At 43.2% G+C, this 27,347-nt stretch overlaps 1 protein-coding gene across 3 annotated transcripts in view; it reads right to left on the bottom strand.

Moving 5' to 3' along the window:
* zmiz1a (zinc finger, MIZ-type containing 1a) overlaps positions 1-24,892 on the bottom strand; it is a 98,811-nt gene extending 73,919 nt beyond the window's left edge. The window contains exons 1-2 of one of the 3 annotated variants that reach the window (XM_038737653.1): positions 24,709-24,892; positions 216-331 (exon numbers count right to left, since the gene is read on the bottom strand). The gene's annotated coding sequence lies outside the window, so the exon portion shown is untranslated. The remainder of the gene's footprint in view (positions 1-215; positions 332-24,708) is intronic. The other 2 variants (XM_038737651.1, XM_038737652.1) reach the window with 2 other exon arrangements.
* Between the last annotated feature and the right edge of the window lie 2,455 nt (positions 24,893-27,347).

The raw sequence follows: 27,347 nt of genomic DNA, 5'->3' as shown, positions 1-27,347 counted from the left end.
GGGGACAAACTGGATTTTTTACACAGAGCCAAACAAGATCCTGCACAGCTCCCAGTTCCTCCCCAGCCGCCAGCCCAGGAGGGTCCAATCAAAACCAGCCACATTACTGGGTCGCTTCACCATTGCATGCCAAGTCTGCTCCATGTCAGGGGGACAAAAAAAAAGGACTAAACTAAAGACAATCGAACTGTGGATTAAAAGAAACATCGGTTTACCTGTGTGAACTTTGACCTTGGTGGTACCGCCGTTGTGGTCGCCGCCCCCTCCCCCACCCTGCCCTTCATGTATTCCTCACTCTCGGCCCCTCACTGACCCCTCCTTAAGCGGTGATCTGAGGGGAAAGAAGACAGAAGAAAAGACTGTTAAATTTCTTTTAATGGAATGCCAGGGAAAACCTGGTTCAGACAGAGGACAAATGTATCGCAGAGAAATACACGTGTTGAAAAATGCATGCAGGAAGCCATGAGGGAGTTTGCTATACTGCCCCATTTACTCTACCTCCTAACTCTGCCGGAGAGCCAATGAAGCAATGAAAAACTTCACCACCTATCACACTGCTGTGCCTGTATACTGCAGCAGTCCTCTATAGCACCCCCCCACCCCCCATCACCCACGCGACCCCACCCCCCACTGCACAGGAACAATGTCCTTCCTAAAGGTTATCAGCAGCCTGGCTCTTGGTCAGCCCTCATCCTGAGTCCATTACGACACAGGAGCGAGATTCACTGCCTTAATACACCTCTCTTAGTCTCTCCTCACTGCTTCGCTGCGTTCTTTACAGGCTGATACAAATCCAGTGTAGACCCAGAACACACATAGGCTTTTGGTATTAACCTACCAGCCATTCTGTGTCTAGACATCTGCAATGCACTTCCGTTTGATTGTTGTAAGTTTCCTTACAAAAACTGTGATAAAATACTATATTACTCAGCATATTACACCAGCCTGATTAAAAGTAAGCCAAGACTTTTTTAGCCATGCTAGCGGTGATAATACCATCATCAGTTAAAAAATTATTTTTGTCCAATATACCTGTAAAACTAATAGCATTCCCATCAACTTCAACTGTACTTTGTGTTTGTAAGTGCTGCTTAGTTTAGCCTGTTAACAGGCTTAACATGTTATTAACAGGCTAAACTAAGATGGTGAACCACGTCAATACAACATGCTAAACATCAGCATCTTAGCACTGACACTGTGAGCAGGGCAGCATGCTGATGTTAGCATTGAGCTCAAAGCACTGCTGTGCCCAAGTACAGCCTCACAGAGCCTCTAGCGTGGCTGTAGATGTTTTACATTTTGGACGACAAATTAGGCTGAAGTGCCACATTCAAAAATAAGTAAAAATACATTTAGTAAGTAAATTTAATAGATTTTCTTTTTAAACTGTCCTTTTGGGCTCAACATCTTCTAACTTGACAGATAACATAACTATCAGACTCACTGTACAAAGACATCATTAAGGCTACAAACACCCCATAATTCAACACTCTCTTAAAGTTACAAGCACACTCACACACTCTCACTAACTCCAGTATGTGCACTATTTTAAGAGAAAAGTCAAATTGACACGAACAAATAAAAACTACAAGCTCTTTTTATTGTATTTCTTACTATCATTTAAGAATTTTCATTAAAGATTAAATAAAAATGGATGTAAACAAAGACTCGTCTTTACATTACTCTTGACAGAAAAATTATTTTTAAAAATGCATACGACAACAGGGGCTAACAATTCATTCCAGCCTTTCTCTTATTGTCTTCTGGCAAAGACAGTCCCCTAGGAAGACACACCACTATCTTTTCTCTTCAATTGTTTCATCACTTACAATCTACACCACTGGTGCATGTAAGCTACCTCTGCTTCAGGCTGCCCTCGTGGCCATTTTCCAAGAGGTACAGTATATCTTGGCACTTATCAGAGTCGAGGAAGTTTTGGCCAGTGGGGCGCAACCATTTAGACAAAAATATGTGAAAGCAGTTTTAGTACATCTTTGTCTGCCTACACCTTGGGGGCAGTTTATCTTTTTAAAACGCAAAGATCAAAATCAAGGTTTCCACATGCCAGGACTTTGCTGAAGTTATGACACAATCGAGGTGTTCACAAGGTTGAAATATAATATGAAAGTTGACAAAAATCAAGACAAAATCTAAAATATATCCTATTATATTTGGAAAACAACACAGCAATGGTTTAAACAGGAGGTGTGTACGGATGGAACGGGGACCCCCATACAACTTAACACCTGCTCATTCATTAAAACCATGAGAAGAAGTGAGCATACTGAACAACATACTGAGTGAAAGAGGGGGCTGATTTTGGACTGAGGCCAAAACGAAGAGGACAGGGTGCAGGAGAAACCTATAAATACGCAGGGAGGCGAGCAGGTGTCGCAGACAAATGTGATTTACAGGGTCTATGTCCCGTACAGTGCTGACAGGTGAGCCTATTAGGTTGATATTACCCAGCTATATCATGCACCAATAGACCCTCTTAAAAATGTGCGTGTAGCGAGTGTGTTAAGGTTATGGGTTTAAGAGAAATATTATAATATCACACTGTTAAGTTCGCCATACAAGTTCTAAAAATTCAATTATATTTAAAACTGATTTTACATTACATATTTTTTTTAAGGTGGCGTCATTTAGCGACCATACAGGAGAGCTATAGGTTGAAAGAAAAACAACAACATGGTTTTATTACAGCACAGATTAGACTGGATTCCAGTTTAACAGCAATACTGGGCCAATGTTTTCTCTGAAATGACATCATGCTTCAAAGCCAAAGACTGCGAGACAGAGCTAAATACTAAGATGGCAGTGCATTTCTGCATATTGGAAACTGCCAGGGAGCAATCACTGAAGAATGCAAACGTTTATGAGAAACTAAATGCACTAGAACATCGAGCGGAGATCTGCAATCGAGTTTCACTTGTAATACTGCATGAGAGACACGAGACTACAAGGAAATTGCTACCACTTGAGCGGCACACTACAGATTGTGTTGAGAGCAACACAGCACAAAGCAATGTGTTCCTTAATAATGTGGTGAATATTGCAGTGAAAAGCTGAGTGCTTCGTACTTGCTTTGGCAGACTCGGCAGAAGTGTGAACTCTTTCATCCCGGATATAAGAGGCTGCGGTAAAATCCTCAAAGAAACTAATTGTGTTAAATTAGGTTTGTGTCTGTATCTATGTGTGTGTGGGCTGTGGGGGGTTGTATAGGTGCCTCTGAGAGACTAAAAATTCCTGTCACCCTTGAATCTAAACTCTGTGTCAACTCTCCACTTGAGCCAGTCGTCTCCTGTTTCATAACCGTGCTAGGTATTACTCTTTAAACACTTCAATCCTGGTAATCGTATCTGATGATGTGGCTGCTCATTGACTGAGGTAAACCAATTTTCTGCGCAAAGTCTTTAAAGTGATTCAAATGCTGGAGATGACAAAGCCCAAGTTTGCCTGTTAAAAGCCCTTAACACCACAACGTTTACTTTAGCTTACAGGGGGGAATCCTAGTCTCAAGCGGCTGCTCAACTCTTACAGACAGACTAACTCACAAGCGCACATCCTCACGTATAGATACACACACACACACACACACACACCCCTTATCATCCAAGGTTGAGGAAGCAGGAGAACTATAAAAGCCGACCTCATCTCCTTAAAACAGGCAGGGCTGTCCCTGGGCGTCTTAACACAACTCATCAACTGTTAAACCAGAGAGAGAGGCAGAGCAGTAAAAATCAATGCCCCCCAACACGGCAAACAGCAGTCAATGATGTTAGGTGGAAGAGGAAAGAGCCAGAATATGCAGCAGTGTCTTGAGAGGTAAGGAGAAGCAAGCGGGAGGGAGGGAGGGAGGGAAGAAGACCATGTTGGACCAAGTCCATGTTAAGCTAAAAGCGGTAGGCTAATATATGTAATTGATTACCTCTATGCAAATAGAAGAACTCTAAAAACGAGAGAATGCAATTTAAAGCAGCAGAGTCTATGAAATCGATTGGCGCTGTGAGTGAGAGAAGCCATTTCCCTCTAGCCAAGATAAAACACTTTACTAGGAGCTGTCAGATACTTATCAGGAGGAAATTAGCAGAGGGATACCATTTTCCCAAAACAAACAGGTCAAGTGTTTCTCCTCCTCAAGTGGTCTCTCCCTCTCCTTCACTCTCTCCCACTCTGATATCATCGTCTGTTATTTCCTCCCGTTTAAATGCCAGCAGTGAGGAGGCTGGGGCTGCATTTCATTCAAACAGATCATTTGTAATAAAAAAAAACCATGCAGCCGGGCCCCGCGCAACTGGCAGGAGCAGGTTGTTGTTTGAAATGGAGAAGATGAGGTCTCCGGTTCGCCTCAGCTCCCGGGAGCGACCGCGGAGTCTGCCAGCGCCTGCATGTACACACTGACGCAAGTCCGTCCTGAATCTCCGAGCCAGATCTCACCAAAACAATATTTGCGTTTTTGGCCTGCAGTCTGTGTTCCTGGCTGAAAAGAGGAAAAAAAAGGAAAAAAAAGAAAAGAAAGAAAACACGCATGGAACAGAGCACAAAGAGATGCGTCAAAGGCAGCAGCCCACACAAGACAGCCTCGCCGGAGAGAGAAGAGGGCAGTTCGGTGTCAACATCAACACCGGTTCTGCAGTCATCGCTCAGCAGGTAATTATGATAACAACGTGTTCCCTAGGCAGGTTCTCTCTGATTTAGTTTCCGAGCACTTACCCTTCCTAAAATCTCCTCCCGATAACATCTGATATGATTACAAAGTCAAGATCCTTTTCGAGGAGCGCCCACTTATATGCCTCTAATTTGGTGTATAGTAACTCTGCCTCTTGTGACTACTCAGGGATGCTTCTCATCTTATTGTGTATGCTTAGTTAAGATGTGGCACCGTTCGGATTTTCATAACATTTTGGAGAATGCCATGACATAAATTAACCTCACCTACCAACACCATCTGTTATTGAGCGCTCCACTGCCTGCCATTACCTTCAATTGTAAACACAGCCTTGCCACATGGGGAAATACATCATCTTTTTGTGTCTGTTATCATCAAGTTTTAACAACAGGAGTTTGGCCCTGAATGGAGTCAGCGGAGTTGACCCTGTGATTACCTCTGCGATGCAGCATTTTCCTTGGCTGTCATCACAGCCGACCCCTTAAAAGCCTGCGCTGCTCTGCAACAGGGCTAGGCTGTTGACATACTGAAGACATTTAAGATAATCCCAGAGATGTCTCTGTGTTTTCCAAGATTACATCTTCAAAGGGGAAATGCGGCCGGCAGGCTCTACTTGAAAGGGAGAGAGATGCGGAGGGCTCTTGTTCTGAAGGAGGGGGTGGAATAGCTCAAGAATGCAATCATGGTTTTGGAGTGGAAGAAGGCCTGTCCTGGCTAGCTAAGCTGGCGGGAGGGTGAGAGGATAGGATGGGGCGGGTGGTGGAGAGGAACCAGACCTGAGAGAGAAAACACACCTGTTGGATGGGACAAAACAGAGGGAGGTAAACAAATGACTCTCACCTGTGTGACCTGACAAAGGCTGTAAATCACACAGTTCATCTCTGGCCCAGCCCTGCCTTTTATAACGTTTGATATGCTGCCATGTTGAGGTTTAGAGGGTAAAATACACACAATTCACAACAGTCCACTGAACTAGCTGAGCGTTATTAGCCTAAAATGTCATTACTTTGTTGAACATATTTTTCCTTAGAAAAGCCTCATCTTTTCTATGGAAGACTTGGGTTTTAGCAAGCCACAGTAAACAGATATTTTCCAAATGCTTCAACGTGTTTACTTAAAAATGCATGACCTTTTGTTGTAGTGTGGATGAGCAAATATGTGCTTTCTGAAAACACTTTTGTCACATGACATGGTTAGCCAAGTGGCAGAGTTTCCATTATACTCCCACTACAATGACGGACATGGCTCCGTCTTAACATTCACATCACTCACTGTGATTCTTATTTTGTGTTGAATTTTGCCAATCACATTATACATGCATATTTCATTGACATACGTTTCTACTGTTGAGGCTTTACTGGGGACGGCTGTGGCTCAGGTCGGAGGTTCAATCCCCGGCTCCTCCAGGCTGCATGTCGAAGTATCCTTGGGCAAGATACTGAACCCCGAACTGTATGAATGTGTGTGAATATTAGTTTCTGTTTGCGTGAGCACTGAATGAATGTGTGAATGCAGGTGTAGTGTAAAAGCGCTTTGAGTGGCTATACAAATACGGAGCATTTACTATAGCCCAACTGATCTTGGATTTGTATTTAAAAAATAAAAACAGATTTACCATCATATGTCAATTGCTTTTTTAACATATCGACACCTTAAATTTGGTTTTAAAGAACTGTGACCATGATATGTACTAAGCAAGACATTTTACAATTCACAATTAATAATAATAATAATAATAATAATCATCCTTATTTGTAGAGCACTTTTCAAAAACAAGTTACAAAGTGCTTTAACAAGTGTGTAACAATTGCCAAACTCTGCTCAGACTATGATATGTAGACACAGTTTCTAAATGACCTCAAACATATAAATGTGTTATTACTAAGCAGCAAACATATACAATATCAGTATCTTCAAAAAGCTAATATCGGCTGGTATATTGCCATGGCCCATTTATCACTGTAGCTCTAAACTGCAAAAGGCAACAAACCTTTAGAAAACAATTTGAAATGTATTCTAGTGTGTGCTAGTCGGGAAAATGTGACAAAGTGTGGTGTTTGCCGAGTAAAGAGAAGTTAGAGTTTATTAATCCCTGAGGGAAGATTTATCTGCTGCATGTGACCCATCCTGCTATTTAGGACTTAGGAACTTCCTGGTTCCTGGGCGCTGTACTGCGACAACTGTAATTCCAGTGGTCATGATTTAACTCCTGCATAGCCTCCAGGCGGGTCCCTCCCACAGTGTGCTTTACACACCGCACCATCACAAAGCATTTTAAGATACTTTGCATGACAGAGAGCGGCTGCATGGCTACTTTACATCTCCCTGCATAAGGCCAGCTTTAGAGGTGCTAAATTAAACGTGTCCCACACAAATTGTTTAAGAAGTATTAAATAAAAGCAAGACATATATGACTCATATCTGAAACAAATGTCAGCAGTGACGTCCTCTGTGGCTGTGAGCATCTCTTAATGACTCATGGAAGTGTTCGCTAACATGGCTCTGACGGACATAGAAATCACTCAGCAGTATCCTTTCCAGCCGCTGACCGGCATTGTGATAGCATCAGTACTAATTATAGGCCGGGAGTATTTAGACACAGAACACGGGGGAGAACACAGAAGTAATACTAGCAATTTCTAATACAGCAAGCAGCAGGCAAAAGAGAGTCTTTATGCTTCCTTTCTGCTCAGTTCCCCTTCTCAGCTGGCTTGGTGACATCATTAGTGAGTCAGCGACCAGAGCCCAGAGCAGGCATCAAAAAGCACAGAGTGAGGTCTGTCTATTATCAGCTGCACATACTGTACGGCATGAGAAGGCACAAACACCCAGACAAAGAGGCACAAGTCACACAACCACCAGAAGGCTATTTTTGAGCTGCGGAAGAACAAGAAGACACAGAAGAAAACAAATATGTCATCAGCAGGAGGCTGAGACTGAGTAGATGAATCAGTTGAATCATAACCGAGTCTCACAGAGAGGAGGAACTTATTTTAGAATGAGCACCAATGATCAGCAAAGAAAGTGTACTCAGACAAAGCACCGTCAGGTACAGCGTGGTTCCTCTGAGCGAGCTCTGCGGTGGGCCCCTCCTCCGTTCCTCCAGCCTCACTGGCCACGGTTGAAAAATTAATGCAGCAAACTGACAACACTTAGGGCCTCCCTCTCGTCCTCTCTCTTTCCTCTCCCTATGTACCAAACAGGATCAATTACCAAAGCAGGGCTCCACTGTGTAGCGCTAAAGAAACAAGAGGCACTCTCCATCACAGCTGTGTGTGTGTGTGTGTGTGTGTGTGTGTGTGTGTGCATGTGTGTTTCAGGCAGGCTTATGATGAGTAGAAAGAGGAGGAGGTGGTAATAGTCTATTTGTTTCTTTCTAATGACATGAGCAGAGTGGATTAGTGAGCCTCCTAACCCATCAGCATCAGTCCTCCCAGTAAGTGACAGAGCATGTAAATAACCAGTTGTGGCCACTACCAGGAGGAAAGAAAAGGGGGAAACAGGTAGACTTACAAATCCAAGAAAGTCTAAATGTGTGTTATGCGAGCGTGAGCGGTTCGACCGCGCGCCTTCATCTGTATGCAGGTGGGGATTTCGAGGAGTTCCATTTCTACACCATCAGCCAAGTTATTCAAATGCAGCACATGTGACTGGAGAGGATAACATAAAGAAAGGCATCAGCAGAAATGGCAGCAGGCAGTAATCCCCTGGCCAGGCCACTTGTGTCTGCCACGCAGACAGTCAGCGCTGTCAGTTGCGGCACCCATACAGGCCTTATCAGTGGCAGCCATGGGGCTCTTCTAATAACCCTGCTGATGCTCTGCGGTGCAAGGACAGATGGGGAAATGGACAAACAGACAGACAGGCAGAAAGGTTTCACTTCCCACTAAAAGAAAGAGTCTGAGTGCCAGGTATCAGCATGTCGCTGTGTTTGCATGTGCACAGATTCTGAGTGCATTTACTTATTTCCCTCACTCTGAGCATGCAATGCTCTGACAGTTTCATACATGCTGTCGTTTTCATCTAAATGCACTCCAGTTTTAAACACCCCCCCCCCCCCCCCCCCCCCCCCCCCCCACCCCACTATCTATTAACCCCCCCCTCCAAACACACAGGAACATTTTGCATTTATGACAGCTTTGTCTAAACTCACAGACGCTGGCACCACAGCCCCAGTAAGAGCGTATCTGACTCCAGCGTCATTATCACCATTCAAAAGGTCAAGCACAGTGCTTCCAGCCTCTTCTTTGTGATTTATGCCTTTGTGCTATTACCTCTGTTCACATTAATCTCCATCTGTAAATCTAATCACACCGCCTCGCCATCGCAGGTCCTGGTGCTCTCAGGACAGAAGCCGTGGCCGACGGGAAACAGCTTATGTAAATACACCACTGTTGACACAAGATGGGCAGCACACGGTGCCTCTCTGCTATGATGAGAAACGCCGATCAGGGTGCAGATAATGACAGCGTCACTATATTGTTGTTACTTTACATTTACAGTCATCGTTTATCTCTATCTTTACAGCCCTTCATCTTGATATACTTCTCCAGGAGCGTTTTTCTCAGCTCATCTTAAAAGACTGAGGTTTTTGTTACTACAAGGGACAAAACAATGCAAACACACTGTTGTGGGACTACATTTGTAGTCAATGAATAACTCAAATATTGACACCAGTAAATGAGGGTGTCACTCAGATGACGCAAAGAGAAGCGCTAGCAGGCGTTTTCTGCCCTTATGTGAGCCAATAATCATTACCTTCCCGAAAGGCTCCACAACCTATTGAAGCACTGTGACAACATCTACTCTCGCGTGCCTTGGAGCAGCCTTGGAGCACTTTGAGCAGAGTAGCCGGACGCTCTTCGGCTGCCACATGCAGAATAAAGGCTTCTTCTGGGTCTCCTGTGTGGAAGCACAGCAGTGCTCTCTAGAGAGAATTTCCCTTTGCAAGGGCTGATGATGGGAACCTTGGCAATGACACAGAGAAGCCTGCAGGCCTGTCAGCTCGTCTTGAATGCCACTCAAATCAGTACTCAGCTCCCAAGAACTTCTACTGCTGCACTGACACGCACTCGCAGACTGGCTGACACGAATCTCCAGCATCACTTCAACCATCCACTCAGTCCCTCAACATCATACTCGACATGTGGCGTCTGTGTGTATAATTCTCACCATAAACGTGGGCTGAATCATTCAACAGCCATCTCAAGATAAAGCTCAGATATGTGGAAGCGCAGCAATATTTTAGCATAAAACCAGCTTGACCCGAGGCTGCAGGGAGGATGAACTGTTAAAGATTATCGACCTGTATGCATCAGTTTCTTACAATTTTCTGTGATAAATCAAAATGTTTATCTAACCTAATATTTCAATTTAGCCAAGCAATGTCAGTTCAAGATATATTTTCATGCAATTAATAAAACATAAACCTATGATAATACCAATGAGAATTTTATAAATGTCTAGAAACACTTTTCTTTGGTGGGAGCAGATAACAGCAACAAACCAATGCTAATTGTTGCAATCTGTTGCAAGCATCACCTTCAAAAGGCTCACCATACAGGCCCCCGGATAAGGAGTGATTTAAGAAATCAATACAAAGCCCTAATTCCTTTGACAGATATTATCAACTCAAGATTTCAAGATGGTGACTGATATTTTATGTGTCACCAAAATGCAAGGAGAATGCTTTAAATAATTGATGGTGCTGGAGCAGGGAGATTTTAACCGCTCTCTCTCCTGTTATCAATCATTAATGGAGTTTCCATCAAAAACACTTCAACCCCTCAAGTATCAAATCTCTCTTGAAGGTGGAGGGCCCACATTCAAACATCCCACTTAATCAAAGGGCACACAATGTCCTCTCCCTTTCTCTCATTTTCGCTTGCGCAAATTAGGATAATAACAGCACAAATTGCAAAATTGTTCACAGCGTAAGTGTAAAAGTAGGCATTTTAGCTGAGGTCTTCTTGTGAGTGATGAGGGTTAATGGGAAAATTCTAAATGTTTAAATCACAGGAGGGGGAAATGCTCTGCCAACCAGTGTTTTATATTTGCCATATACATGCATAGCTGTTTAAAGCTCGATCTATCTATCCGGCTCGCTCTGCTCTGTAAAGCTGCAAGTCCTGCCTGGTCAAAGTCATACAGGGCGCGATGTGCATCAGCGACACTCACAAAGAGCTGCTGTTACCCTTTAAAACAACCACAAGGTTACACCGAGCACTGTATGTGCACGTAAAGGTGCGCGTGCACACACCAGTTAGCTAGAGTTTACTGCTTTGGACAGACTTAAGGGATCAACCATGATCCTTCTATCTCAAAGTCCACCACCCAGCTTGGGTTACATTGTGTAAAATGTACTTATATCACTGCAGCATCTTCTGCAACAACCCTACAGCTTCAGATACGACATATACATCACACACAGATACACAGATACACAGACACACAGACACACACACACACTACATGAGCACCACAGCTAAGTGATAGCAGAAATGATAGAGTATTCCTAATTACCCATCAAGATGGTTTTGACAGTGTTCTGTGTGCGAGTGATCAGTGTCATGGCACAGTGCCAGCAGCGGTTCAGTTCTGTTTGATTTGTAGCTGCAGCTGAATAGCGGGTGGGACACCAGGAGAGCTGCAGTGGCACTCTTTCACTTTCTCTCCCTCCCTTTCTCCTTCTGTCAGCCCCCGCTCCCTTGCACTGTCCTGTTTCACTGGCCCAACCTTGCCTGTCATCAGTATAAAACACCTTTTCCAGGCTGCTGCATAACAGGCGCACAGAGAGGACACGAAGTGGATTCTGCTGGAGAAACTTCTAGCTTGAAGAGTTCAAGTGCAAAATGCATCGGGATTTATGACACAAGGATCTGCTTTCATTTAAACATAGACGTGCTTACATATAGGACTGAAATGATCGGTTGCTTAATGGATTAATCGACTGATAGAAAATGGATTAGCAGCTCTGTGACGCTGTGCAGCAGTGCGACGCTGTGCAGCAGTGCTTTGAGCTAAATAATAAAGATTTTTAGCATGTTTAGCGTGTTTACCACCTTAGTGTAGCGTGCTAGCATGCCAACATTTGCTGATTAGCACACAACGCAAAGTACAGCTGAGGCTGGTAGTAATGTAGATATTGGGTGAGAAGCAGTAGCAGAAGTTTTGCTCATCGAAAGTTCGTACCATTCATCCTGAGACATGAGTGTGTTTACAAAATTCTATGGCAAACTATTCAATAGTTGTTTAAACATGTCACTCTGAAACAAAAATATCAACCTCTTGGTGGCGCCAGAGGAAAGTCAGAGGATCACCAAAGTCAGAAGGTTTCATCCTCTTGGGACCATGAATGTCTGTACAAAATCTCAGGGCAATCCATTTCGTAGTTGTTGAAATATTAGTCTGGAGCAAAGTGGTGGACTGACCAACAGACCAACATTGCAATGCTTAGAGCCTTGCCACTAGCATGGCTGCAAATTTGCTGGTTCCAACTTCTCAAATATGAACATTTGATTTTTTTATCATTCAAAATAGAAGTTCTTTTGGCTCTGAGAAATATCAATTAGTCAAAAATCTACAGATTATTCATAAAGAACATAATTTGTAGTTGTAGCCTTATCTACTGTATTCACAAAAAAATAATAACCTACAAAAGATGTGCAGTCACTGATGTATTGAGATACATTATGACAGCGCTAATACCGTAAGATACATCAAGGTGAATGGGTGTTATTGAGCACTAACATGAACCTATTAAAATGATTTATACAGAGTAAGCATACCGTGAGCCTTGGCTATGGTACTGTAAGTGAACATAATTAATGCACAGAGTCAGCCAGCTAATATTTGCTTAGTGAATGTTATCTAAAATTTGCAGCGTAGCTAGTTTTTTAAAATATCTTTAAAGTGTGCATTGGCCACAGGTTTGCCTAGTCATATGAGCTGTTTTAATCTTAAACCAGCGTAGAAGTGGTATTGAATGGTACCACTCAGTATATTAACTCACATAAAATTACCTCTTTGTAATGACCATATGTAAACAGTACTTTTCAATCTTACTATTACTGCATTTGAAAAAGCATTGGCATTCAGAGTATGGAGCTATCATGGGCTTGGGGTACTGCCAACTAAGTGTCACAGGTCAATTATCTTTCAAAAGATAACAGCAGTGGCTGCCATTTATCTAATCTCCGCCTGACTTCCATCTCAGGGATTTATTCTAAGTAAACAAGATGTTGAGATATTCACTTTGAAAGGGGACGGGCGTCATAAAGAGGACTAATCTGCTCGTCACACATGCTAGCCTTCTACTTTGCGACTCTGCTGACTCACATGAAATGCGCTGAATCAAAGCAGCTTCAGATTCAGTGACTCGGGAGCTTTGTAAAGCTGAGTATTCCTGAGGCTTTGAGTTAATGAAATGGGTTTACTGCTTTATCTTAAAGGACCACACCGGTGGTTTTGTAGCATGGTTCCAGACCTCAGAATCGCTGCCCACATCTCAGATTTTTTCAGCGATTCAAAAGGTGTTGTGCTCATTGACAACTCAAAAAAAGAAAAAAACAGAGCCATTCAGACCTTTGTATTAAGAAAGGGGGTGTCATCTTTCTGTGCCAGAGCCAGATAAATAGCATCAGAAAAATGGGCACAAAAATAGCAACAAGCGTGAATGAGTGTGATTTCAACTCTTAGGCTAAATTCTGCAAATTCTGTAAATCAACAGCACATAGGTTAAGTTAACTGCTCCCATCAAATGCTAACCACTGTGGTGTTGACTGAAAATTATGCCAACACTACATCAGTCACTGCTGATTGTTAAGGTCAGAACAGACAGAAAACAGCTAACAACTGAACAGTGTCATACAGAATATTGAGGTGTAGACAAAATGGCAATTCAGTCTGATTATCGGGCTACTGGTTTGACATGGTGATAACCTTAACTCCCAGAAATACTTCAAATTATTACCAACCATTTTTTAAAAAGCACAGCTTAAGTTTATAGAGGCTTCCTTTCCCTGCTATTCAGACAGCCTTTGGTGCCCATCAATTCAACCTGAAATTCAACATAGAGATAGTAAAAACTTATTTAAGACAGACAATCCATCAGAGTCGCTGTAACCTTTATGCTTTTTTAATCAAAGTTGCTCTACAATTTGTGTGGTATTTCAGCAGCAAACAGGGACCATTTTCAGAACTCTCCAGCATCTGAGAAGCTGACAGTTGAATGCTGAAAAGCACTGCGCTGACAAGCTGGGTTGTCAGAAAATCAAATCAGGATGGCAAGTGAGTAAACATGGATGTGAAGAGGAGCATGTGAATATAGTTGTTTATTGCTTTATAAAGGTTGCACTGAGAGCTCAGATGTTGTAGCATCTTCAATTGCACCAGCAGGTAAAGTTTTTCTCTCTGCCGTCAACTACATCGCGTTCAGATAACATAACCATAGGGTAACTAAATAATCTATCTGCTATGATGGATTAGCTATCTCCATCAAGTCAAGTCTCTGCAAGTTGAAGTTCATAATTTCGTTAAGTAAACTGAAAAAATGTTGGCCTAGAAGATAGTAAATCAATCTGAAAATGTTAGAAAATGCATGTCCATGTAGAATACAGAGTAAGTGATTGTAGTTGATGGGCTACAACATGCAAAAATACCGGTGTGGTCCTTTGATTAGGACATTCCCTCATCAAAATTTCACATTATCCCTTCTGAGCTGAGCACTTACCAGTCTTGTCACTTGGCATGAATTCACCTGTTTAGAGCAAAAAGCTACCACTGCAACACCAATCAATGTCAAAACGCTGAGCAGGATCAATACACTGCCATTAATCTCTCAAGAAGGTATATGTAGTATATGTAAGTATCAAACTTGGCAGATACTGTGTATGTCAATCCACCACTACACTCTCTCTAACACAACCGAACAGCAGCAAATAACACCCTTTTATTCATTCTTTTATTGGTTCTGTCATTAATGGCACTGCCCCAGGCACACAGATCCAGTTTAACTGTCAAAATCCTCCTTTCAGATCAACTGCACATCACTGCAGCTGACGAACAGCCTGATAAAACCGACATTTCCCTCTGCTCTCTGCACCTGTGAGTCTAAGAAAGAGCTTTATCAGGAAGACGTGGGACAGTGCCAGCCCAGTTTGACACAGTCCAAAACGACAGACGCTCCACATCGAGACAACAAACAGCTTAATACCCTTGTGTGTGCGCGGCTGCGTGCAATGAGAATTTTAATGAGAAAGACAGAGAAAGACAGAGATCAAATTGCAGAGATAGAAGTCTCAGATTGTCTCCCACGGTGTCTGGACTGACGACTGCTACTCTTCATGACCCCGATGCTTCGAGCCACAGATCAGATCAGGGACACTGTGTGACAGATGTCTGCCCAGGCACTCTGTTCCAGGCATGAGTGCTGCTGGCAAACACACCAAAGAAGAAGGGGGGGGGCGGGGGCAAAAGGGAGAGAACAGGGTGAGCACAGAGAAGAAGATGGATGGCATGAGAAAGGGGAGGAGAGAAACAAAAACAGAGACAAGAGTGGAAGATGGAAAACAGGGTGGGGAGGGGGGTTGCCCTTGGAAATCAGACGTCACACCACGCAGACTTCCTCGGTGGAATGAGATCTACTCTGTCATGTTTCTGTCACACAGCAACGAGTTTCGTCAGAAAGTGACACTGCTAGTTTAGACACACCCCAAGCTGTGACTCTCACCCCGACTGACCTTGGGCAGGAACTGGAGACCTCACGTGCACTTTTTAAAAATCTGTTCACCACAGGCAGGAGGCTCTTACACACTGAATAATAAACTTCTGCAAAAGGCAGAAAAGCACATAGTCCTTGTGTCTGATTCTACAATAGAAAGGCTGCAGAAGAAAAGAAAGTGTTCAGAAGCCATCGATGCCTCTACACAAAACTCAACACATGACCTCTGTACAGTGACTCTCCCGCTCTACTTCCGCTTTGAGGAGCAACACGCAAAAAGGAAGATGAGAAGAGTGAAGAAGGGAGCTAATTATAGACTCACAGCAGGATGGCCAGAAACAAACTTGATTATCATCATCGTCAAGAACGCACAAAGGAAACCTGCTGCCTCCCCCCTTCCACCACAATCCAATAGAGAGGCTTTTAGCCTTCGTAATGATTTACAAAGTGACAAGTCAAACAGATTTACTGTGACAGCCTGAAAGGGACCAGCACGAACACTATTATTCGTCACGTGACCAGACCTTCTAGCCCTTCTCCTATTCCCGTTCCTCTGCCACCTCCCCTCTCCCAAGCCCCCATCCCCTCCCGCCTGTTCCAGAGGAAAGCAAAGAATGAAGCTGGCTCAATGGAGGCAGGCAACAAGCCTATTCATCCCCCCCCCCCGCTCAACACGAGCCCCCTTCAAACGAGAGGGAAAAGCTCTGCTTTGTGGAAGTTAGTTACTTAAAGTGACAGCCCCCCAGATAAGGATCTGGTCATGGAAAACTTGTGGCACAGAGTAAATGGAGATACCTTTGTAAATTTTTAACACCATTACCCAAGGTTTATCAGATTTAATGAGCCATGAATATGAAGTGAAAATTTCAGCTTCCAGGAGCAGCTGACAACATATCTACTGCAGCCTTGGCCTTTTCCAGTGGCCAAGAAACATCATCAAAAAAACACAATCATCTGCAAAGTATCATTAAAAAATGGAAAACATTAGGTAATGACTGCACCACACTTTTCTTTATTATTACTTTTTGAATACAGAAAGTGTTTTTTTTCTACTTGTGCTTTCCATCCATATTCAGACAAAGGTGTCTTTTGTGCCATGAGTGACAGGATCTACATTTGACTTTCATTTCCGTAGCCTTGAAATATGGAGCAAATTTATGTTTGAGAAGCATCAGTCCCTCCAGGCCTGAGATGCTTTGCCTGGTGCAGTCATCATTTTTTCCCCTCCCGTCTCCTCTTTCTAGAAGGTGAAAAACACCTTGGCTATTCAAAGCTTTGAAAACAAAGCCACCCTTAAAACCATCAGGGCTGGCGGCAAAGAGATGTGTGCGGAGAATTCTCAAGGAGCAGAGACCCTCAGGCTACGCAGATTCAGTTTCCCCCTTTCTGGCTTCCAAAAACAAAGGAATTCCAGAGAAAATCAGGGCAGGACCTCACCCCAAGCCACCGCTGCTGCTCCTACCCCCACTTCCCTCTTTCTTGCTCTCAGACACACGCACATAAACACACAGCACAGCAAAGGTGATTTCATGCAGCCATCAATGAGACACACCTCCCCTCTTGTTGTACAAGCATGCTGATTTGATATCTGGGGAGACATGGTTACACAGACATGACAAGAAGAGGAGGCTGTGTGTGTGTGTGTGTGTGTGTGTGTAACATACTGTTTGGCACAAATTCATATTTCATAGCCATGTCTGTCTATCTGCTGCTGCTGACCATCGTTACCCAGCACAGACTGAGACATCAGCTTGTTTCATTCAGACTGTAGTATATTAGTGGGATATTGAGCAAAAGCCTCAACATGTTGCGAAGATTCCTCCTCCCCCCTACCCCTCCACATATGAGTCAAATATGAAATGTGTGATGTCCTCACATGTATCTTTAACAATGTCAACACATGCCATTCAGCTTCCACTCAGCTCCCATTGGGCAGCCAAGAAAAGCTCATAGGATGGCTGTGGGAGCAATATGGCTGAGATGTGTAATAACTGTATTAGATGCGGCTAATGTACATAATCTGAAGTAATGGGTAGTTGTTGGGATATGGGCAGACTCAGAGGGGCTATTAACAGGTTCCACTACTTCTTTCTACTGGATATATTACTAGAAAAATTCAGCGAAGAAACCTGAATAAAGAATCTAATTTCAAAAGAAAAGTTAGCAAGTTACTCAGGGGAAAAAAAGCTTTTTTAAATGATTAGTTACAAATAATATTCCCCATGGAGTGTTAAAAATATAAAAAGGACACAGACTGAGGTATATTTTAAATTTAAACAGTACGGAGTCTATAGCCATGCTAGCAGCACTGTGAGGCTATGCTTTGAGCTAAATACAAAATGCTAACATGCTCATGATGACAACACTAATGTTAACAAGGTATATTGTTATTATTATACCATGTTTGCAACTGTATTTTAGAACATTAACATGCTAATATTAGCTAATTAGCAATAAACGCAAAGTACAGCTGAGGCTGACAGGGAAGTCATTAGTGTTTCTGGCATTTGGTCATAACCCAAAGTACCGGCTAAGTGTAACGTCTTACCTGATAGTGGCGCGGCAGGAAAACCAAAAGAATGTATTGCAGTGGAATTTTCTGTACACAATTAAGCCCTCAGGATAATTTTTTATCAGCCAGTCAGAGATATTTCACTCAAAACCATAAATGTCAACCTCATGGTGGTTTTAGCATAAAGGCCAGAGGATCACCAGAGTCCTTGGGATCCATGAAGGTCTGTACACAGTTTCAAGACATGTTGAGGTGTTGAGATTGAGATGTTGAATCTGGTCCAAAGTGATGGATCAGCATGATTCAAACCACCCCTCCTCTTGGCACTAAGACATTTAACAGTGTTTTTGGAACTTCAAAAATAATCATCTGACCTGGATCTAATGAAAGCCACTGCTTCTCATTCTCCTTGTGTTTCTCACTCATCTCTAATAATGTGGTGATTTATACAAAATGTATACTGCAAAGAATGGTAGAGCTGCAAAAAACTTCCATCAAAACATATTTAAGTTAAAGTAGGTTTATTTGTTTATTAGAAATATTTTTTAAAAATTACATAATTATCTTTTTTTGTCAAATAAGTAGGTAAAATCAAAATTCTAGTACACATATTTGTGAATAGTAACCCGGCATAAAACACAGGGACCCTTGCTGTTTTGTCAATAATGTTTGCCAGATAATTAAAGAGCCCTGGGAGACAATGATAAACATTGTTTAGAGGCTGATCCCTGGCAAGCGCCAAGCAGTGTATCATTGCTGTCTCCGGAATACACACGATTAGCCTGGTCTCATTACTGTTATGATAAACGACGGTTTCCACCGTGGCTTTGGTTTGCTGGGAGGACGCACTTGTAACAACAGGAGATCTGAAAAAAGTGGTGAAACACATTGCCCCTGTAAGACATGGGATAAACGAGAAAGATGGGTTATCATATCTGCAGTGCGATTGCAGATGTTTGTGATATATGCAGGTCTGCATCCAGTAATAGTACTTTCAACCATATAATACACATAGCTGAGATCACTGTTTAATAAAGTGACTTTTATTTATTTATTTCAGTCCTTACAACCCCCACGAGTCTCTCTCTCTCTCTCTCTCTCTCTCTCTCTCTCTCTCTCTGAAGCTCGGCCCCGGCCCACAAGCCCGTCTCTCTTTACAGTTGGCGTATCCACACAGAGGTTTAAAATATGCCCCTTTATCTGAACCGCCCAGGCGGGAAAATGAAAGGGATGTCAGTCCTTAGAACCCTGGGAAAGCGCCTGGCTCAACCGCCAGTGTCAAAACCAAGGGGAGGGCACCAGCCGGGCAAACACACTGCACACAGTAACAGACTTTTTCTGCCACTGAGCAATGACAAAAAAGCGGTAAGAAAACAGTCTTTATAGGGCAGCGGAGCTCAAGATTATACACCAATATGACTTGAGGGGCAGCCACCACTGGCTTCATTAACAGACCAAAAGCACAAGTAAAAAAAACAGAAAAACAAAACAGCATCTTGTGTACAACCTTCCCCCTGACTTAAAAATGAATCCTCATGATTATTTGCATGTAATGCATGCCTCTGCAAAGAAAAATGAAAGCTGCTCGATATCTACAAACATTTCAGCCTTTGCACTCTGTGCACTCTGTAGTGTTATTTGAGCGCAGATAATGTACGACTCCATCTCCCCCTCATAGCAGGCGAAGAATAAATGCTGTCCCTTTGCATTAGTAAATCCTAGTTAATTTACTTTGTCGGAAAACAAGGAAGTATGTATCCCTGGAGGCCATGTTGGAGACAATTCGACCGCCTTCACAGAATCTCTGCCATCACTCTCCATCTCCCACGCAACCTCCACCAGAAAATCAACATCACAGTGCACTCTGAAAGACAACAGTTCCGACTAGACAAGAGACTGTTTATAGCAAAAATTATATTATAAACACAGCATGTGGGGTATTATCTTTATAAAAAGATTCACCATAGGCTATAAGCTACAACAATTTGCAAAATGCTGTGTCGTTGTTGTGTGTAATTCATGCAATCTGGAATCTCTTCAAGATGCACTGATGTTGTGTGAAAACATAACAGGTTTTAACTTATTGACTCAACTCAGCAGGCACAGGTCTTTGCTGGACCGCTTAGTTTAATACCTGGCAGGATCTCAAGCGCCGGGCAAGCAGCATGAGAGTGAGCCCAAGCACAGTCCTGTGAGTGGCTGTCTGGCAAATGAACCCATGTGGGACACCGTGTAAGGTGTGAAGACCTCTTGGAGGAGGCTGCAGTCTGCACTGGCTTGCAGGCATGCTCCGGTATCAGGAGAGACAAGGCAAACACAGCAGATCAGTGCTGAAACCGTAAACCCACTGACCCAGCATGAAGGGGGAGAGGGGACTAATTAGTGACTGTACTTACAACTCAAAAGGAGAGGGAGAGAGACGAGAGGGGAGGAGGGAGGGGGGAAGCGCACACACACACACACACACACACAGAGCACGCAGTTGGAGGATGAGGACAATGAGTTTGTTTAGCTTAAACAGGATTTACAAGCCAAACAGACACACGCCAACGCCACTCACTCAGACACATACTATCTCTTTTTTGCTCCATTGCTACCCCTTTCTCTCTCCGCCTGAACAACACAGACACACAGCTGAGACAGGCGCTGTGAGGATTTCATCAGCAGTAAAAAAAAAAAAAAAAAAGTGAGGGTAATTGCTTACGATGGTGAGAAGTCTTGAGTGCAGGCAGCAGCGGTGGGCGAATGGATGGATGGATAGAGGGAACATTTTGTTCCTCCTGTGTGGGCTCCGACTCTCATATTGTTCCTGGTGTCATTTATGATTCAAGAGCCCCAGCTTATCGACGGATGGGAACAGGACATGGCCATTGTGACGTCCCCTGCACTCGTTTCTCAAAGAACATCAAATCAAACATGCATGAGACGGTGACAGGGGTGGGTCGGCAACTTCCCTCTCTGCACTCCGTTTCCCTCTCTTGTCTCAGGAAAAGAAAAAGCACTTAGAAGACTGCGTCTCCCTGATGTTGGGTGAGCTCAAGGTTGAAGTGGTGGCCCTTCAGAAACAGGTTAAGTTGATGTTTTGCCTATATTATACCACTTAAAGAGATATATGTCAACAACATAGCAACTTGCCAAAGACATATTAAACTAGTTTAATACAGAGACTGAAGCCTTGTGAGAAGTGGAATATAACTTTTCCAAAAGCTTTATTTATTCAAGGAGGGTTTCGCTGAGCGCAAACGCTCCTTAAAAGCACCGCCCTGTTTTACACACCTGAAAGCAGCCCAGCACAGCCACAGTTTTCTACAGTTACTGGCCAAACAATGCTGTTTGCTGCTACTTAAGGTTAAATGCAGAGGACTGCGCATTATTCCCAATGACTCTTCTGACTTTCTCAGCCACCTAAGGAGTTTAACCCAACCCACGTTTCAGCCACAAGCCGAACCACAGTGCAAGGTTTGCAGCTTAAAGGGCAGTGATGACAGGCATGTGGCACTGAGGTTTTCTTATCCCTGCGCCTTATGTAGGTCCACTTTTGGCTCTTTATACCAAACTTATGTCATCACAGTCAGTCAGCAGGATGAGTTACATCTGCTGGGCGATTCATTTTCTCTTTATTAGTTACACTGCATATACCAGGTTTCAACTTGAAGAGCGCTTAACTGCAGACTTACGGGTAGAATTCCAACAACGTTTAGGAAGTAGTTAAGTGACTGACACGAGGGCGCAACCTCAGCTCAAACTGAACATTTCAAGTAGTAACTCCCTTTAAGCCCTTATTCTGAAAATTAGACTTTAAAATGTTCTGAGGCAACACAAGTTTTTCGCTTATTAAAAGACCAAAATAGGCACACTGAAAACAAAGGCTCAGTCTAGATGAAAAGTGCTGCCAAGTTGAACCACAAGTGAGACAGAAAGAGAGAACGAGAGACAGAAACAAAGGCTGACTTCTGCTCGGGACACGAGTGGGTGGGTTTGGGCTGATGGCGAGACACCAGACTACAAGAATCCATGTTGAGTGAACATGCAGCAAGTATTTCGCAGCACTCCTCAAACCAACATGAACACTTAGATGAAATGTCAGGCTGTCAAAACATTGATTAGTGTTTGCCAGGTTTTAAGTACTTAGCAGGCTGCAGCTGTGCCGACACACAGTAAACAGCAGTGCAACTTGTTAAATTGCTGAGTAACAAAAAGCTAATTACTCAGACACAAGTAATTAGTTGCCTTTTTTTTCCTGAACATACCTCTAATCAGAATTAGCTCGCTGCTTCACAATGGTACAAAGACTACTCACAACCTAAATGCTTTCTGTGAATAATCCTCCTGAGAGTTTGGAAAATAGCTGCAGGTGTTTGAAACTGATACTTTGTAAATTTGTGACATAACTTGTTGCAGCCTGATTTATTAGAAATTATTAAATGACTAAAGAGATTGTGTTCAGATCTAAAAAAGCTGATAAATACATGCAATATTTTCAAACAGCCATATTGGCTAATACTACTGTGGCTAGAGGAGAGTAATCTCTCCATTCTGTTTGGTTTAGGGAACAAACATACTGTAGCATATAAACATCTTCTCTTCTTCCTCATGTTTAGCTGCAGCTTGTAGCCCTGCCAGTGCATGTGTTGCCTTTCTGTCACTGTTTTGACTATTTTCCCGGCATCATCGCCTTCACATTATGGCGAAGACACAGTCAATCCAGTCTCAGTGAGCACACTTGCATTTACTACCCGGCACCTTCTTAAACCAGCCTTTTTAAAAAAAAAAAACACACAAATTTGATTTCAAAGTGAGTCTACTGGAGCCTTTAGCCTGTTTAGTGAATCAGACACTCTCTTCTGTCTTGTCTCACAGCCTGGCTCGTTGGCTGGTTGCAGAGAGGCCCCAGGAGGGACAACAGAAGGAAAGAAAACTCTCTCTCTCACACACACACACACACACACACACACACACACACACAAGTTTCAAACAGTTGCAGATGGCTTTAATTCCTTGCCCTCTTTCTTTCACAATTTATCAGGTAACCTACTCTGAACAAGCGTGCCTTCTTTTTCATGCTCTCCTGAGATGACTTAGTGCTGCTTCGCCTCGTCAGAAGGAGAAAAAGAAAAAAGTCACTAACAGCACTAATTAATGTGGTGCGGCTGACGAGTGTTGCTGCTGAAACAATTTCATTACATCACCAATTTAAATTGCCAAGGAAGGAGACACTGGAGGGTGCATTCATCCAAAATCTGTTTACACTCTCTCTTAGGCTGACATCCAAGGAGTGGACGCAATAACATGAACACCTGCAATCCAGTGCAATACTCCTGCAATAAATACTGACTGTGTTCAACCTGTAATGTTTAACTATAGTTGAGAATGTGTCAGAATTATTATGAAACTTGGCTTTTAGGTGTTTGAATGATAAGTGATCTGCTGCTGGTGGTGTCAGCATATACACTTGTTATCTTACCTGCACAGTCTGTAAGATATGGCTGGATACAGATACTGCTGAACGTTTTTGCTATCTCATAACTCCACAACTCTATAACAATAGCAAAGGATTGCTGATCTGCTGCTCCAAGTCACGCTCCCTTTAACTTCAGCACCTTACTAACGAGGTTAAAGGCTCTTTTTCACTCCCTCCCAAAAGTTTAGCTTTCCTGTAGCAGGGTGCACGGTAATGAAAGAGCGGCAGCCTCCTCCTCCTACTCTTCCTCCTCCCATCGGGAGCCCCCTTCTCTGCTGCGCTCTGCCCCGGCTGGCCTCATATCCAGATGGGAGGAATTTTTACGGGGAGGGTCCGCCAGACTTAAGGCAGAAGGGCTGCGCTGAGCCAAGCAGCTCATCCACACTCGACTGCAGAAGGGCTAAGAAAAATGTGGTACTGAATGTATGTACACTCATTTGTACTGAAACGTTAAGGGTGTGTGTGTGCAGTGAGGATTTCAGTGCTTGTAAATGGATAGAGAGAGTGGACACTTGACACACCTGAGCATTTTCTAACATTCAGTGCATTAAATTCATTGTGAAAGTAAACTAGTTCTCAGTTTACTAGAGAGACCACTAGAATCCAATTAGGGGCCCTTCAGGATCCCAATGACTTCACATTGGGAGCCACTGGTCTTTGAATGATACATGAGGGGATCCAATCAACACAATCAGTGTTATCTGTGCATCAAGGTGGCGAATGTCACTAAAGCTGCATTACATGGTGTAGTTTAACAGAACATAACAGTCACATACAGACTTGCCTGTATGTTGCACTACAACAGGTAGCCAATAATAGCCTTGAAGGGAGTCAACAAGCCCAGCCACACTGCTGTCTGTTAGCTAAATGACATATACAATCTCAGTTAAGCATCAACCCAGCCATCAGCTGATCGACCAAGACGAGACACCCCCCCCCAAAACACACACACACACACACACACACACACGCACAGAGACCTGCAATCACTGAGTTAAAACCACATTCCTATCTAGTGTCTCCATGCACCTATCTTGAAATAACCCTGCAGACACACACTGACTTTGGATATTTCGCTCCAGCGCAACTCGTCCACACAAGGCAGAAACACGGGATATACAGCACTGTATTTTCCGCCGCGTAAACACACTCCCTTACCGCTCGCGCAGCCAGAATCTGCCCCCCTCACCCGAGTTCATCCGCGGCTGTTAAAGGTTTCCAGGAGGTCACCCTATTGTTAGCAGGTAGTATTTGTCCAGCGGGGAGGTAAACCCCATCTTGGGCAACCCGCAAACACATTCAGACCTCGCTTTGCAACAAAAATAACCACGCGCGAAACTTACTTTCAGCCAGGACGTCAGTGGCAAATCCGCGTATTGTTTCTCCAAACCTCGTGTTTACGGCGCTCCTCTCGCTCGCTCGCTCCACTTCACAAAGACGACGCGAGAGCCCCGGAGACGGTGTGAGTGACTGACTGAATCAACTACCGTAGAGCACGGCAAGTTGAAGTGTCAGATTACACTGGCTATTCAGTTACCAGAGAGAGCAGTGCTCAGCGGTCGGTATGAAAATGCGACCTAGATTCCCGCGGAAGGACACTGAGTGTAAAGGTGTAACCGCGCGCTAATGGGCTGCTAACAGCACATTTCACACTGGAGCGGAGTGCAGCTCACAGCTCCAGCTATTGTCTGCGTCTGTATCATTACAGCGGCGTCACTTCAGCACTACCTTGTGTAATCAAAACAGTAGTTATTAGTTAATTCAACAATACTTAATTTTATAAGTGAGGTTTTTAGATATTAGGATGGAATCGTGTAAAATAAAGGAAACACATTAATAAAATATGTTTATAATATACAACAACGGCAATAGCATATTAATAACAGCATTTAAAAATATAAAATAAAAATATAGGGCTGCAAAATAATTATTTTCATTATATGAATTATTAAAACAGCCATGTTAATGTTGTGTTCATTATGTTAATGATAACAACAGTAATAATGTTAAGAAAGTCAAAAAAAACTATTTGCATTAAAATACTTAATCATACACCCAAATATACTCAATTTAATATCCTATTAGGCAACAAAAATCACCAAATCTTAACACTTGGTAAAATGTAATAAAGTGTTAATATTATATTAATAATTTAAACAATTAATCAGTTATCAAAATCGTTGCTGGTAAATTTTCTGTCAATCAACGAATCAGTAAAACCAACCTCTAAATAATATTAGCTGTTATTATTGATGGATGTAGTGTTTACTTTCCTAAAGTGGTATTATTTAATTGTTTACAAATAACTTCATTAACTAATAATACGGTTTCTATTTGCATACTACTACTACTACTACTATTACTACTAATAATAATAATAATAATAATAATAATAATAAGGACATATCTTATATATAGGAATATTGTTTGTAGTAAGTAGTAATATTGTACAGCATCCTTGTGTGTGAACCTTTGCAACATGCGCCCGCTCCAGCATGTCTGCAGGCTCCGTGTTTTGCGGATGGCCGGTCTCCGGTGGAAGCCTCAGAATAACAAAGACGTGTTTGAGAGCAGCGGCAGGCTGGGCTGAGCAGTGACGTCAAGGAACAATGTCTCCCCTCCCGACACGCACACGCACGCACACGCACGCACGCACGCCAGCACACAAGCTCTCCCCTCTCTTCCTAGTCAGGCAAGGCTGAACTGCCCCAGAGGGAGGGCCGCTCAGCTAGCAGTGCATCAGATAGAATCACTCACTCCTCAAGCTGTGCCTACACACAGGATTTCTTCAGTGTTTTTTTTTTCTCAGAAACAATAAAACAAGAACAATGGGGTGGCAGATCAGTCACTGCAAATAAACCATCATATAAAAAAAAAACCACAGCAAATGTAGGCCTGTGTGTGTTTGTGCACTTATCAAACACTTTATTTCCTGTGGCTGATAAATTTAGATACAAGATCATCTATAAAGGTGACAAGATTAGGTCTGCTGAAAGGCAATTCACAATTTCCCTTCACATAATGTCGTCAGTCCAGGGGTCAAATTCCTGTCAACAGCTCTTGGCTCAGGCTCCTGTCCTCTTTGAAGGGAAGGAAGGGGCTGCCATCCTTTTTAGCTTCCTGCCTGCAGGGCTCATGACACTGATGCAGTGAGGGCCTGAACATGGTATCAGCAGGGAGGGGTGGGGGTGGGGGTGGGGGAATGTTTGTCTCTATCACAGTGTCTCAAGGACGCCCCAGCCCCCTGGTCGAAGCAGCTATCCACACTGATGGGGGACAAATTCGGCCAGTGACACCACTGGCAATTACTCATTTTTATTTCGGGCGGGGGGAGGGGGAGGGGCAGTGGGTGGCAGTTTCTTAGACGGAGATTGGTGAGTAGTCGATATCACGGCGCTGTAGCTGTGAACTCATGATCAGATTTGTTTCTCTGGAAATGGCTCGTCCAGATGACCTATGTCTTTGATCTGACATTGCCTCTGTTGTTGATGTTTTTCACCTGCCTTGTTGCAACAGCGATATTGATGTTGACACTGATTCACACTATATGCAGGGGTTTTCCTAAAATCCTCTGGGCTTCTTGTCATCAGACAATTTAATAGGAGACAAGTATAGGTTTCTCTATTACTATTCCCCAAGAGCTTGGGATCAGTAAACTGACAGAACTATTGTTGGCTTTTGCCATTTAGGTTTCAGTCTTACCATAATACTATATGTTCTAGATCATCCATCAACTTTTTGTTTAATACCAACTTAAGGTGACAAGTCTGTTACGGGTGTAAGGGCGGGCCACAGCCGGTCAGGTCACTCTCCATTTCAAACAATGGTTTGTCTTCAGAAGTCCTCGCTTTCATAGCAAGGCGTGCGCCTCAGCCTCTCCAAAATAATATGGCCAGATGGCTGCCAACAAGATGGATGGATTATAGGTGGGGGGACTTCAGCTCGACTTGGCTCTGTGTATAATTTCATACGCACAGTATTT

The sequence above is a fragment of the Micropterus salmoides genome, unplaced genomic scaffold (genome assembly GCF_014851395.1).
Source record: "Micropterus salmoides isolate LMB-PRFRI ecotype aquatic unplaced genomic scaffold, ASM1485139v1 Ms_hic_scaffold_22, whole genome shotgun sequence".
Lineage (NCBI taxonomy): Eukaryota > Metazoa > Chordata > Actinopteri > Centrarchiformes > Centrarchidae > Micropterus > Micropterus salmoides.
Note: the sequence above shows the minus strand (reverse complement) of the source record. Positions and strands in the feature narration are given on the sequence as shown.